This window comes from Sus scrofa, chromosome 7 (assembly GCF_054392235.1).
Source record: "Sus scrofa isolate SSC_HxYL_T2T_F1_AM1 chromosome 7, Sscrofa_HxYL_maternal_Yorkshire_Landrace_v2.0, whole genome shotgun sequence".
Lineage (NCBI taxonomy): Eukaryota > Metazoa > Chordata > Mammalia > Artiodactyla > Suidae > Sus > Sus scrofa.
This window is the reverse complement of record NC_139389.1, coordinates 3,319,632-3,335,187: the sequence shown is the minus strand read 5'-3', so window position 1 is coordinate 3,335,187 and position 15,556 is coordinate 3,319,632. Positions and strand designations below refer to the sequence as shown.

The 15,556-nt window shown below is 47.4% G+C and overlaps 1 protein-coding gene across 50 annotated transcripts in view; it reads right to left on the bottom strand.

The window, feature by feature from the left end:
* Positions 1-15,556, bottom strand: part of FARS2 (phenylalanyl-tRNA synthetase 2, mitochondrial) — a 408,395-nt gene that overhangs the window by 299,110 nt on the left and 93,729 nt on the right. The window lies entirely within an intron of this gene.

The following is a 15,556-nucleotide window of genomic DNA, read 5'->3' as shown; positions in this document are numbered from 1 at the left end:
GCCCCCGGCTCCTCTCCCCAGCGCCCCAGCCCCGGAAAACCACCGACCCCAACCCTTCACTGCTGGGCTCCGTTCAAAATAAGAATCGCATTCACCGCGGAGTCTGGGTGGCACGTCAGCAAAGCGTGTAAAGGACCTAAACACTCGAGGCGTGATTTTTAAAATGAACATCACTGAAAAGCAGGCCACCATCGAAACTCTCTCGCTCATGGTTTTATAAAAACACGAAGACAAAGAAACCTTTCTAACGTGTGTTCAGGTCATCCGCGTCTGCGGTTTATTGATTTACAGCGGCGCGACGCTACGTACGTCGCACGTCCCCTTTACTGATACGAGGCCGCCAAAAACCCTGCACGGGACTCCCTACGGTCCCCGTCTCACAGACAAGGACCTCGCGGCTGCGCCAGGGTGCGTGTCCCATCCAGGGTTACGGGTTGGGGACGGCCAAGATGGGACTCCCATCCCAGTGCCAGGCAGCAAAGCCCGATGCCGCCCCCGCCGCAGCGGGCCCGGCAAAGTGCCCTGAACGTGCTGGAGAGCATCACTCACCTGCCTGTCCCCCTCACACAGCCACCAGAGTTATGACTGTAAAAAAAAAGGGAACCCAAATGGCACCGTCTACATTCAAAGAGAAGAGAAACTCCTCCCTCAGCCAGAAACAGGACAGAAACGCAGACAAGAAGAGAGGAGAAAGCAGTGTCGCCGGGCTCGGGGCCCACATCCAGGAAGGGACGCCGGGAACTTGCCTCCGGCAGGACAACGGGCTGCTGGCTTGGCATCTGAGAGGCTGGACGCTGGACGACAGTCGTGGAGGGAAGAAGGCGCCACACTGGTAATAGCTGGAGACAAAAGTCATCACCAGGACAGCCGAGGGCTGTGGCTCTGAAGGGCTGTGGGCTCGGAGAGCTAAGCCACGGACCCCGGGTCTGCTGCGTCCCCAAACCAGGGCTCCCCTCAAAACCTCGTTCTGGATTTCAAGCCCACAGAGCTCGGGGAACCAACTGCAAAAGCACACGGAGAAGAAAGACGCAGAGGGGAGGGCAGGAGGGAGGAGGGCCGAGCAAGGAGAAAAACAGAACCCAGATCCCCCACCAAACACGACCTGCACACCAAACGCCAGCCACGTGAAGGCTGAGAAAGACGGCCGAGCCAGCCAGGGACCAAACACGGGGTCACCCAGAGAAGAGTAATTGCACAAAACAAACCGAGATTTTACCACGAGGGCGTCTCGGATACCCCAAGAGATCCAGGACAGCAAAATTCACTGTCTGCTTCGAAAAGGAAAACACCAGCCCCCAGTTTCAAAAAAAAAAAAAAACTAAAAAAGGAGTCCCCGTCCGGGCTCAGCGGAAACAAATCTGACGCGAATCCATGAGAATGCCGATGCCTGGGCCCACTCAGTGGGTCAAGGATCTGGCGTTGCCGTGAGCTGTGCTGTAGGTCGGATCTGGTCTTGGTTGCTGTGCCTGTGGTGTCGGCCGGTGGCTGCACGATTCAACCCCTAGCCTGGGAACCTCCATATGCTGCGGGTGCGCCCCCCCTCCAAAAAAAAGACAAAAAAATAAATGAAATAAAACTAAAAAAAACCCCACTTAAAGACAGAATATATGCAACAATGCCACCCAGGACGCTGGATGTCGGTACCCACGGACACAGATCCCAGAGAGACACTGTGCCCACTCGCCAGGCAGGGAAGAACAGTCAGAGCCCTGAAGGCTTCCCAGGCTGAGGAAGCAGAGCTGGGAGACCAGACAGGCGACGTGGCGAGAGTTTGTAGGACAGTGAAAGAGGGAAGAAGGCCCCAGACAGAGAAACTGGAAGACGGGCCGAAGACACTCCCTCAGCACCACTGAGTGTGTCGGTGCAGGGGTGGCGAAGCATCTCCCCCGGGCCAGGGAACGGACCTCACAAAAGGACTAGGAGGGACGATGCCGGGAGCAGACAAGGACCAGAAAGGCTCCCAAGCAGCCCGCGGAAAACCTCCCGATGCACAGGCTCTCGGTTATGGCATTAAGAAGGGTCTTAAGCTGGTTGTGGGAGAAACTAACCTCAGACTAGAGCCCTACACTGGTCCTGCCTAACAAGGCGTAAGGACCAAACTGCTCCCGAGTAATCCCAGAACCAAGCTCGGGGGATTACGAGGCATACAAGGACAGCCATGCCCCCTGCGAGGGAAAGTTAACAGCATCTGGCATCCTATAGAAGGTTACCGGGCAGGCAAAGAAGGAAAAAGAGAACATCAAGTAGAGAAAAAGAAGGAGCAGTTCTGCAAGAAATGACACAGGTGAGAGAACTAGTAGAGAAAGACATTAAAATATATATGGTGATTTTTTTTTTTTTTTTTTTGTCTTTTGTCTTTTTAGGGCCGCACCCGCGGCATATGGAGGTTCCCAGGCCAGGGGTCCAATTGGAGCTACAGCTGCTGGCCTACACCAGAGCCACAGCAACACCAGATCTGAGCCTCATCTTCAACCTACACCACAGCTCACAGCAACGCCAAATCCTTAACCCACTGAGAGAGGCCAGGGATCGAACCCACAACCTCATGGTTCCTAGTCGGATTCGTTAACCACTGAACCACAATGGGAACTCTGTGATATTTAATATGTTCAAATAGCTAAAGGAAAGACAAGAAATTTTAAGTAGAGATAGTGAAGATATAAAAAGACACTAATGAAGCAAAAGTGGGGTGAAGACCGAGCACTGGATCAAATGGCCAGACCAGACACTGCAGGGAAAAGCGACTGGCGAACTGAAAGACAGGCCATGAAAATCACCCAAAGGAAACACTGAAAGCAAAGTGAACAGAGCACCAGTGAACCGTGGAAAAGTTTCAAGTGGCCAAATACACATGTAATTGGAGTCCCCAAGGGGAGGACAAGGCAGAGAAAATATCTGAAGAAATACTTTACTGAAATTTCAAAATTGGATGAAAAATATATACCCCTGGTCCCAAGCTCAACCAACCCCAGGCCAAAGAAGTCTTAAAAAACTGCACCTGTACTGATCATAATCAAATTGTTTAAAACCAACAACAAAGAACCACTTCGAAAACAGTCGAAGAGAAAAGATATTAGGTACAGAAGGACCAAGGCAAAGGCCAAAGCGAGGGTGCAGGTAGATGTCTCCCAGGAAACGATGCAAACGAGAAGCGAGGGGAACAGTATCTTTCATGGGCTGAAAGGAGGAAAGTATCAACTTAGAATCCTTTCCTCAGTGAGATGCTGCACAAACGAAGACCAGACGAGGGCTGTACGCACCCTCACAAGAGCCGAGAGGCGCGCGTCTAGCAGACTGGCCCCAGGAGAAACACCAACGATGGCCCTTCAAGCAGAAGGAGAATGACACGCTCAGAAATCAGACAACGGGCGCCAGACATGGTAACTACCTGGGGAAACGCGAGACCTTTTTTTTCTGTTTGAATATCCGTAAAAGCTAATCAACTGCTTAAAACAACAATAATCACAAGGCATTTAGGAGGGGATAACATATATGGAAGGAAAATATATGCCAGCAACAGAACAAAGTCCAGGAAGGGAGAAATGAAAATATACCGTAAAGTCTGTACACGGTCCGCGAGTGTGTCAGATCACTGGGAGAAAGGCTATGATAAATTCAAGATCTACACTGCCAGTTGTAAAGCCATCACTGGACAAATGCCGGAAAGGTTAGAGCTAACAAGCGAAACATAGATACAATGAAATAATACAAGAAACACAATTAATCCAAAGAAAGCAAAATTTCAAAGAGAACAAAGAACAAATGCAATAAACAGAAAGTAAGCAGCAAAATGATCATTTAGCCCCAACCACATCAATAACCACATAAATGCAAAGCATCTCATTAAAACAGCTTTGGGAAAGAAGACCAGAGTCGGAGGACTTCAGCTGACTTCACGATGCATTACGGAGCGACTGTAATAGAGACAGGACATCAAGACAGACAGATGACAGATAAATGGACCAGAAGAGAGAATCCGGGAATAGACCCCAGCATATACATCGGCTGATCCGAGACAAGGGTACAAAGGCAGTTGGGGGAAAGGGAGGGTCATTTCAACAAGTCATTCTGGAACAGCTGGAGATCCATGTTCAAAATAACTTCCATCCGTGGCTCGCGTCATACATAACGTTTTTCAAAATAATCGCACACAAATATGAAACTGAAAACGCTAACACTTCGAGAGGAGAAGAGAGTGGACGTCTTTATGGTCTTGGGTCAGGAGAGATTCCTTAGAAACCACGTCAAAATCATCATCCATAAAAGAAAAAATTCATTCGTTAGATTGAACCTCTGCTCTTTGAGGAACACTGTTAACAGAATAAAAAGACATGGTGCAGACTGAGAGAAAATGTGTGCAAATCACATTTCTGAGGTAGGCCCTGTATCCACAATCTATGAAGAAGTTTAAAAACATCAATAATAGGAAAATAAAGCAATTTTAAAACGGGTGAAGACTCACCAAAGAATAGCTATGAGGATGGCAAAGAAGCACAGGACACTCAGCATCGTTAGGCAATGAGAAGACGCAAGTTAAAACCACAATCAGACACCCTACACTTCGGCCTATGAGAACGGCCAACGTTAAAAGGACTGCCCTACCTAGTATTGGCCACCAGGGGGAGCAAGACTGCCAACGGGAATGTCCATGGTTCAACCACTTCGGAAAACAGTCTGATGGTTTCTTCCAAAATTAAACACATACCTGCCATCCAGCCATTTCACCCCCACATATTTACTCAGGAGAAGTGAAAACACACATCCACATAAAGACGTGCTCACAATACATACAGCCACTTCATCTGTAATAGCCCAAACCTGGAAACCACCCAAACATGCATCGACGGGCGGATCCGGAAGTGCGTGCTGTGGAACATCCATCCGCTAAAACACTGCTCATCACTAAAAGGAATGGCGTATCGGCACAGGCTGCGCCATGCATCTAAAACTCTAAAAACAATTACGCTGAATGAAAACAGCCAGGGAACAGCCAGGAAAAAGAACATAACTCTGGAAAATGCAAACTAATCTATCCTGACAGAAAGCAGAGCGCTGGCTCATCCTGGTTACCTAGGCCTGGGGTGCTGGGGGCAGAAAAGTCAAGGGCAGGGGAACAGGGTGAGGGGCACATCCATGACCTTGACAGGGGCTGACATTCCGTGCACAGACATGTGGAAACTTACCAAACCGAACGCCTTAAAAAATACTGAGTTTAGCGGACACCAATGGTAATTCAGAAAGGCCATGTTTAAAAATTAACAGGAAGCTTCAGCATGATAAACACTTTCCTCAATCTGTTGGATTTTATCATTTCGAAGTCAACTGTGAGCTCAACAGACTCAGTTAAAATCAACACAGCCTGGGCTGAGCAGCCTTGGGAAGGGACAGGGCACATGTGTGGCTGCAAAGAAAAGACTTCCCGCTGTGGCTCAGCAGAGACGAACCTGACACATGGAACCGACTACATCCGTGAGGACATGGGTTCAATCGCAGGCCTTGCTCAGTGGGTTAAGGATCCGGCATTGCCGTGAGCTGTGGTGTATGTTGCAGACTCGGCTCGGATCCCACATTGCTGTGCGGCTGTGGTGTAGGCCTGCAGCTGCAATCTGACCCCTTGCCTGGGAACCTCTATATACCCCAGGTGCGGCCCTAAAAAGGAAATGATTAATTAATTTTAACAAAGAAAAAGGAAGGAGAGCAAGGTTCCAGAGAGGGATGGAAAGTTGAATGGTGGCATCTGTTTGTAGGACCCTGGGGTGAGTCTGGAAGGGAAGCTGGAAATAGAGGGAGAAGGTTCTGGAGGAAATGATAAGATGGAATCGAGACTGGGGACCAGAGGCCAGGCGAGCACCAGGCCCACTCCGAGTTCCCTAAACTTCCCTAAGGAAAGAGGTGCGCTTATCCTCACACAGGGAACGGAGTGGTGAGAAGGGAAGAGTCTGGAATGACACAAAAAGGGACTGGACGGTCAGGTGACCCAAGGGGAGACATCTCTGACTTGGCCAGCAACACTGGCCTGGCTGAGGGGCCAGATCACAACTGCGAACCTCACACGGCTGCAGCCGCTCAGGGAGGAGCAGAAAGCACAGACCCGGGACCGATGCGAGGCTGGGTCTTCATCAAGCGCATAGGGAAGACCAAGGGTGACGGGTGTTGACACGGCAATGCCGACGTCAGATGAGCGACCTTGCCTCATCACCTGGGCCCCGCAGGGCTGGGGCTGGCAGCGGACGAAGGGAAGGGAAAGAGCAGATGGAGAATTTGAGCTTTTCTTCCAACCCAAGCAGAGAGGGAACCTACCCTCGTCCACAGATCCCAGGGTTTCCAGGACGCCTGTGTGTCGACCGCCTACAAGGAGGTACAGCAGGTACAGTCCTGGCACCTTACTTATCCTGATGAAAATATCTCCAAAATGGTGCTGTTCCCACTGTGGCACAGCAGGTTAAGGATCCGGTGTCATCTCTGTGGCAGCGCTGGTCCTCAGCCTGGCCCAACAAGTGCAACCAGGCCCAACACCAAATGCAACCACCAGAGCTCTGGAGCTTACAGAACCCATCAGCAGTGCCCCTGGAGGGTGGGGAGTAAGGGGTGAGGGGGTAAGGGGGGTGGGGGGTGAGGTTAGTGGGGAGGGGGCTTGGAGGGTGGTGGCAATGGGGTGGAGGGTAAAGGTTGGGGGTGGGGAGGGGGGTAATGGGGTTGGAGGATGGGGCAGAGGCAGGAGGATGGAAGGTAAAGGTTGTGGGGTGGGGAGTGGGGGTAATGGGGAGGTGGCAGTGGGATGGGGGTGGAGGCTAGTAGGTGGTGGGGTAGGGTGGGAGGTGGGGAGGTGGGGGGGTGGGGGTGAGGGGGTGGGAGGTGAGGGGGTGAGGGGTTGGGGTGGAAGGTGGTGGGAGGTGGGGGGTTGGGGGGGAGGTGGAGGGAGGCGGGGGCTGGGGTGCGAGGTGGGGGGGCTGGGGGGGTGGGAGGTGAGGGGTCGGGGGAGGGGGATTGGGGTGGGAGGGGTGGGGGGGGCAAAACGCTGGTCCTTTTCACTCCCGCCCAAGGCGTCTTTGGAGGTGGGAGCCGCGGGAAGGGCCTTGTGTCCCTGGACCCGGAGCTGCCCACGGCGGAGGCCGGCCCCAAGGGAGCGGCCGCTGAGGCCACCTGCGGCCCCGTCAGCCCAGGTGCTGGGACGGAAGCTGGGAGGGCATCTCCGGGACAACCAGGAGCCTGTTTCGCCCCACAGGGAAGAGGAGCCGGAGGTGCGCGCAGCGGCGGAGGCTCACGCCGCTTCTCCTTCTAGACGGGCTTCATCGACCCGAGGCCAGCGCTTCCTAAAGCGAAACTCCAGGGACGACAAGGACACGGGACACACTGGACACAGGGACGCTGTGCCAAAGGCGGGCTGTAAGCCCCGGAGGGCAGAACGGGAAAGGAAACGTGGGCAATCCCGATGCGCCGAAGGCAGGACCTGCTAAAGGGGGCGCCGGACAGTGGGGCAACGACGTCAGCGAGCTGACAGCGAAGAGGTGGCTCAAGGTGACCTTCTCTCGTTCCCACTCGACACGGACAACCTCTCTGAGCACAGCCTTAGGAGACGGTGCAACCGGAGTGTTAGCAGAAAATAATAAGCCTCGCTGGCGGGGGGAAGGAAGCTGAAGCTACAGCAGCTGTAATGACAAACTGCCACAAGGAAACAGGGCGCCCTCATGGTTAATCTTGCCTTTCAAGAACAAAGGAGCACAGCACGAATAACTGAAAGGAGTAAAAAGCTTACACTATGAAAACAAATAGAAAAAGAGTCGGGGAATACTTCTGCGGCCTGCGGAAGCCATGCCTATTCATTCGCTAATTAAAGAAAGACTGAATTTGAAGTTTCTAAGTGATCTTTGGTGTCTGCCCCGAGCTGGCTTCAGGGCGGCCTAGGAGAGCCAGGAGGCAACAGCCAGGGGAGGGCTGATTTTTTTAACATCACAGCTTTGGTAGGTCTCACAGCCTCAGCAATATTATGGAAGTGATTTCTTTTTCTCCTTTCCAAAGAGCTGTCTAACCTGGGTTCAGAAATTACAACGACGGGGCTCACAGAAGCCAAGCATATTCTACCGGATGAAGAAACAAGGACCTCCTGTACAGCACAGGGAACTACATTCCAGCTCCTGGGAAAGGCTGTAGGAAAAGAATATGGAAAAGAAGGTGCGTGTGTGTGTGTGTGTGTGTGTGTGACTGAGTCGCTCTGCTGTACGGCAGGCATTAACACAACACCGCAAATCAGCTATACTTCAATACGATTTTTAAAGCATTTTAAATAAAAAAAAGTTTTTGGCGTTCCTCTTGTGGCTTAGAGGAAACTGGAATCTGACTGGTGTCCATGAGGACACAGGTTCAATCCCTGGCCTCACTCAGTCGAGCTGCTGTGGCTGTGATGTGGGCCAGCAGCTGTAGCTCCAATTCGACCCCTAGCCTTGGAATCTCCACATGCCACAGATGCGGCCCTACAATACAAAAAATAAATATATATTTATTTACATATGTATTTCCATGTATGTATTTATAAACTTATATATATTTATATACTTAAATATATATAAATATATATTTATATACATGTATTTATAAATGTCAAGTCATTTAAAATACACACACACACACACATATATATATATATATATATATTTTTTTTTTTTTTTAAACGATGGGGCCCAGATGGGGCCTCAGATGTTCCCAGGCTGTGTGATAGTCACGCGGTGTTTGCGTGCTCAGCGTCCAGGTGCCCTCAGCCCACAAAGGAGATGATGGCAACACCTACATCACAGACGGAAGCCGCAGCATAACGTCCCTGGAAAGTGCTCCGTGCGGCCAGCGACACTGTTGATTATCGCCTCTGCCACCGTCTTGACTGTGGCTGCTATTTCTCTAAGTGACATCCAGACTGCTTGTCCAGAGACATGTTTCAGCATCCGGCACCCTCCCACCCCAAAGAAAACAATTAAATGACCCCCTGGAACTCCTGAAGTCAGAGCCTGGCAGGTCCTTCCAGAGAAAGGAAGAGACAGCCAGGCCCCAGGGTGCAGCCAGCACGCAGCATGGGTCCCGGGCGAGCACACAGCACGTTTGGTGTAACACCCTCAACCTCAGGGTCAAAAACTGGGCCTGCCTGGGCCCCTTCCCACCGCCCAGCTTCTCCCCGGGAAGCACCTCAGCAGATGCCACAAACACACAACACCCGTCCAGCAACGGCTCCTCCAGCAGCACACACGGCACAGGGCATGGGGCTGGGCAAGGGAAGCGGGGAGTGGGCCTTGTAGGATTTTCGGGGGGTTTGGCTACTGGGTGAACGGGGTTACAAATGATCTCATGTCTGGAAGGAAGGAAAAAAATAAAAGATTTTAGCGCAGAGGGACAGGGCCTCTTCTCCCAGGAGGTGCGTGTTTGACCTTGATGCCAGTCCGCAATTCTGCTGACTCGCTGTTACTAACAACAAGCACATGTGAAGATTTATGAAAGAGAAGTTCTCCCCTGTAATGAAATCGAACACCTCAAAGTCTAGGCCAGTAGTATTCTAAAAATAAAGCCAACCCACCTGAGGCCCCAGGCACCTCAGGGATCAGCCAAAAAAAAAAAAAGAGGGCACTGCTACGAAGCACCAGCCGTTTTTGTTCTCACTCCTCTGGGAACACACCTGCCCTACAGCTGCCACTGCCAAATGCTCCGGGCAGCACTCAGATGCTTGATCACTGCCCCTTCCCAAGACCCTGCAACTAGGAGCAGCTGGTGCAGCACCTCCTGTGCGGGCTATGTGGGACAGGGTGCTTCTTGTGTGGTCAGCAGTTGGCAGGGACAAACCACTGCCATTATCTCTGACTCCAGAGGTGGGTGTGGCCTGCCACCACTAGGGGGCCGAGAACAGGCAGCACTTGAGGCCGAAATCACCTCAAGGGCACCACAGAGGAAGGCAATGTGACTGAACACCACCTGTTGATGTTGCTGCACCCCTGGGAGCACACCGGCCCTGCTGCTGCCACTGACGAATGCTCCAGGCAGTGCCCACATGCTCCATCTCTGTCACCTCCCAGGATCCTAAAACTTGGAGCGGCCTGTGCAGCAATGGATAAAAAAGCTAAAGCCTACAGTTTGCTGTCTACAAAAGACTCGCCTTACGGCAAAGGACACATATAGATTGAAAGTGAAGGAATGGGAAAAGATATTTCACGCCAATGAAAAGACAGGAAAGCAGGAGTTGCAACACTCATATCAGACAAAACAGACTTTAAAATGAAGGCCATGAAGAAAGACAAAGAAGGACACTATTTAATGGTAAAAGAATCCATTCAAGAAGAGGACATTAGAATCATCAATATATATGCCCCTAATATACAAGCACCCAGATATCTCCAACAAATACGAACAGACATAAAAGGAGAAATTGATGGGAATACAATCATAGTAGGAGACTTTCACACCCCACTCCCATCAGTGGACAGACCCTCTAGACAGAACATCAGTAAGGCAACAGACACTCTAAATGAAACAATAGAAAAGTTAGACTTAGTTGACATTTTCAGGACATTACATCCAAAAAAATCAAAATAAACATTCTTCTCAAGTGCACATGGACCATTCTCAAGGATTGATCACATACTGGGGCACAAAGCTAAACTCAACAAATTTAAGAGCATAAAAATTATTTCAAGTATCTTCTCTGACCACAACAGCATGAAACTAGAAATCAACAAAAGGAAAAGAAATGAGAAAAAAAATTATTACATGGAGACTAAAGAACATGCTACTAAAAAACCAATAGGTCAATGAGGAAATCAAGACGAAAATTTAAAAAATACCTTGAGACAAATGATAACGAAGATAGAATGACTCAAAATCTATGAGATGCCACAAAAGCAGTGCTGAGAGGGAAATTCATAGCAATACAGGCCTTGCTCAAAAAAGATGAAAAAATCAGAGCTCCTGTCGTTGCACAGTGGTTAATGAATCCGACTAGGAACCGTGAGGTTGCGAGTTTGATCCCTGGCCTTGCTCAGTGGGTTAAAGATCTGGCGTTGCCATGAGCTGTGGTGTAGGTTGCAGACACAACTCGGATCTTGCATTGCTGTGGCTCTGGCATAAGCTGGCAACTACAGCTCCGATTGGACCCCTAGCCTGGGAACCTCCATATGCCACGGGAGCAGCCCAAGAAAATGACAAAAAGACAAAAACAAAAAAAGAAGAAAAATCTCAAATCGACAACATAACCCACCACCTAAATGAATTAGAAAAAGAAGAACAAACAAAACCTAAAGTCAGCAGAAGGAAATAAATCATAAAGATCAAAGAGGGAATCAATAAAATAGAGATTAAAAAAAAGAAGAAATCAATAAAACTACGAGCTGGTTCTTTGAAAAAGTAAACAAAATTGACAAACTTCTGGCCAGACTCACCAAGAAGATGAGAGAAAAAACCCAAATAAACAAAATAAGAAATAAAAAAGGAGAAATCACAGTGGATACTGCAGAAATACAAAAAAAACATGAGAGAATACTATGAACAATTGTATGCCAACAAATTTGACAACCTAGAAGAAATGGACAACTTTCTAGAGACTTACAGCCTGCCAAAACTGAATCAAGAAGAAAGAGATCAACTGAACAGACCGATTACTACAAATGAAATTGAATACGTAATAAAAACACTCCCTACAAATAAAGTCCCGGGCCAGACGGCTTCACAGGTGAATACTACCAAACATACAAAGGGGAACCATCTTCTTAAACTTTTCCAAAAGGTTGAGCAAGGAACATTCCCAAAGACATTCTATGATGCCACCATCAACCTAATCCCAAAACCAGACAAGGATACCACCAAGAAAGAAAACTATAGGCCAATATCTTCGAGGAAAATAGGTGCAAAAATTCTCAACAAAATGTCAGCCAACTAAATCCAACAGTGTATCAAAAAGATCATACACCATGACCAAGTGGATTCGTCCCAAGTTCACAAGGATTGTTTGACATATGCAAATCAAACAATATCATATACCACTTTAACAAAAGTCAAAAACCACATGATCATCTCAACAGATGCAAAGAAAGCATCTGACAAAGTCCCAACATCCATTCATGATAAAAACTCTTAAAAAAGTGGCTATAGAGGGAACATACCTTAACATAATTAAAGCCATTTATGACAAACCCACAGCAAATATAATACTCAATGGAGAAAAGCTGAAAGCCTTCCCACTAAAATCTGAAACAATTCAAGGATGCCTACTCTCACCACTTTTATTCAAAATAGTATTGGAAGTCCTAGCCACAATAATCAGACAAACAAAAGAAATAAAAGGTATCCAAATTGGAAGTGAAGAGGTAAAATTGTCATTGTATGCACAGAAAACCCTAAGGACTCAAACCAAAAACTACTTGAACTGATCAACAAATTCAGCAAAGTAGCAGGATATAAGATTAACATTCAGAAATCAGTTGCATTTCTGTATACTAACAATGAAATATTAGAAAAGGAATACAAAAACACAATACCTCTTAAAATTGCACCCCAAAAAATCAAATACCTGAGAATAAACCTGACCAAGGAGGTGAAAGACATACGCTGAGAGCTATAAAACATTAATCAAGGAAATTAAAAAGGATACAAAGAAATGGAAAGATATTCCATGCTCATGGGTTGGAAAAATTAATATTTTAAAAATGGTGATACTACCCAAAGCAATCTACAGGTTCAATGCAATCCCTATCAATTACCCAGGACATTTTTCAGAAAACTAGAACAATCAATCCAAAAATTTATATGGAACCACAAAAGACCTGGAATCGCCAGAGCAATTCTGAGGAACAAAAACCAAGCAGGAGGCATAACTCTTCCAGACTTCAGGCAATATTACAAAGCCTCAGTCATCGAGACAGTGTGGTACTGGTACCAAAACAGACATACAGACCAATGGAACAGAATAGAGAACCCAGAAATAAACCCTGACACCAATGGTCAATTAATCCTTGACAAAGGAGGCAAGAATATAAAATGGGAAAACCAAACAGCTGCTCATAAATCAATGAAACTGGAACACATCCTCACACCATGCACAAAAATAAATAAGACAAGACATCATCAAACTCCTAGAAGAGAACATAAGCAAAACACTCTCTGACATCAACCTTAAAAATGTTTTCTTAGGTCAGTCTCCCAAGACAGCAGAAACAAAAGCAAAAATAATCCAATGGGACCTAATCAAACTGACGAGCTTTTGCACAGCAAAGGAAACCATTAAAAACAAACAAAAAGACAATTTACAGAATGGGAGAAAATAGTTTCAAATGATGCAACTGACCAGGGCTTAATCTCTACAGTATACAAGCAATTTATACAACGCAACAGCAAAAAAGTCAACAATCCAATGGAAAAATGGGCAAAAGACCTGAATGGACATTTCTCCAAAGAAGATGTACAGATGGCCAACAGGCACTGAAAAAATGTTCAACATCACTGATTATTAGAGAAAATGCAAATCAAAACTACAATGGGGTACCACCTCACACCAGTCAGAATGTCCATCATTAATAAGTCCACAACTAACAAATACTGGAGAGGGTGTAGAGAAAAGGGAACCCTCCTGCACTGTTGGTGGGAATGTAAATTGGTACAAACACTATGGAGAACAGTATGGAGGTACCTCAGAAAACTAAATATAGAACTACCACATGACCCAGGAATCCCACTCTAGGGCATATATCCAGACAAAACTTTCTTGGAAAAAGACACATGCACCCACATGTTCATTGCAGCACTATTCACAATGGCATGGAAACAACCTAAATGTCCATTGACAGATGACTGGATTAGGAAGATGTGGTGCATATACACAATGGAATACTACTCAGCCATAAAAAAAGAACAAACTAATGCCATTTGCAGCAACACAGATGGAACTAAAGACTCTCATACTGGGTGAAGTAAGCCAGAAAGAGAAAGACAAATATCATATACTATCACTTATATCTGGAATCTAATATACTGCACAAATGAACCTTTCCACAGAAAAGTAAATTATGGACATGGAGAACAGATTTGTGGTTGCCAAGGGGGAGGGGGAGGGAGTGGGATGGACAGGGAATTTGGGGTTAAGAGATGCAAATGATTGCCTTTGGAGTGGATAAGCAATGAGATCCTGCTGCGTAGCACTGGGAACTATATCTAGTCACTTACGATGGAGCCTGATCATGTGAGAAAAGAAATGGGTACATGTCTGTGTAACTGGGTCACCTTGCTGCACAGCAGAAAACTGACAGAACACTGTAAAACAGCTATAATGGAAAAAAAATTTAAAAATAAAAATCATTATTAAGAAAAATAAATAAATAAAGCCAACATTTGCCTGAAATACAGAAGCTATAATTCCACTGCTGTTTCGAAAGCTGAGACTCTTAATTCTTGGCCATGGGCATCAGAGGCGTCGGAAAAATCACATACGGCAGAAATGGCCTTTTATAAGGAAAACGCTGCCTGCAAACTCTCACCTCCATGAACAGGTTTGAAAGCTGTTCAAATACAATAATATTAAGAATAATAAGACCAAGTCCAAGACTATATTCAGAGACATGCAGGTCCTCTGGGGCCCTGGGAACGCTCTTGTACCACAGACAGAGTCTAGCACACTGTATACTTGTTTAAATATCTGCTGGTGCCCAGAGAGACCGAAGGGGCTGGGGGACTAAGCAGGGGAAGGGGGGTTAAAAAGGAATGAAAAATAACAAAGCAGGAGAAACAGAATCCTAGTCATTAGAGAAGGAAGGCTACCCCGCCTCTTCAGAACCCCGAGGCACCTGCCTGGGAGGCAGCGTCTAAACCTCGCGCACGGGAGACCACTGAGGACAGAAAGGCGTGGCAGGACATGAATGAGAGGGGGGCCCTAAGGCAATGCTCTGCGTGGCCTGACTACGGGGAACTCGGGTGATCGCAAATCTTTCTGTAAAGCTGCCGGAGCTAGAACGCTCTCCCGACAAGGCCGGACGCCCTCCCAGCCAGCCCCGCCTGGACAATGGCCTCAACAGCACCGTCCATCTCACTGAAGTCCAGTGTTAACCGGACTACATCACTGCTGAAAATATCACAATTCCTTTCTTTCACCACGAAAGTGAAGAGAAGCCGGCTAGGAGAGCACATTGTGCCAGCAATCTCTATCTGTAACCAGCTTCATGATTACATTATACCATTTAATATGAAACACTCCAAACCAAGAGACAGAAATAGAAAAGAGCAAACAGCCAGGCACCCACTCTCTGGTTGTATCGAACCATAACATTGTGTCATATTTAACGTGGTATCTTCTTTGCTGTAGTAGAATACTGTGAACCCGCTGGAAGGCCTTTGGGCACCTCCTCCCTAATGCCATCCTCGGCCTCCTAGAAAAAGACAGTAGCGTGAAGTCACTGGAGTCCTTTTAAAAATGAATGTATGTAAAGAATATATGGGATTATTTCGTGGTTTCTTAATATTACATCAACTGTGCACTTGAAAATGCAGCAGTCAAGATATTCTCAACGAACTGATCAAACAGAGAAGCAGAGGCTCAATA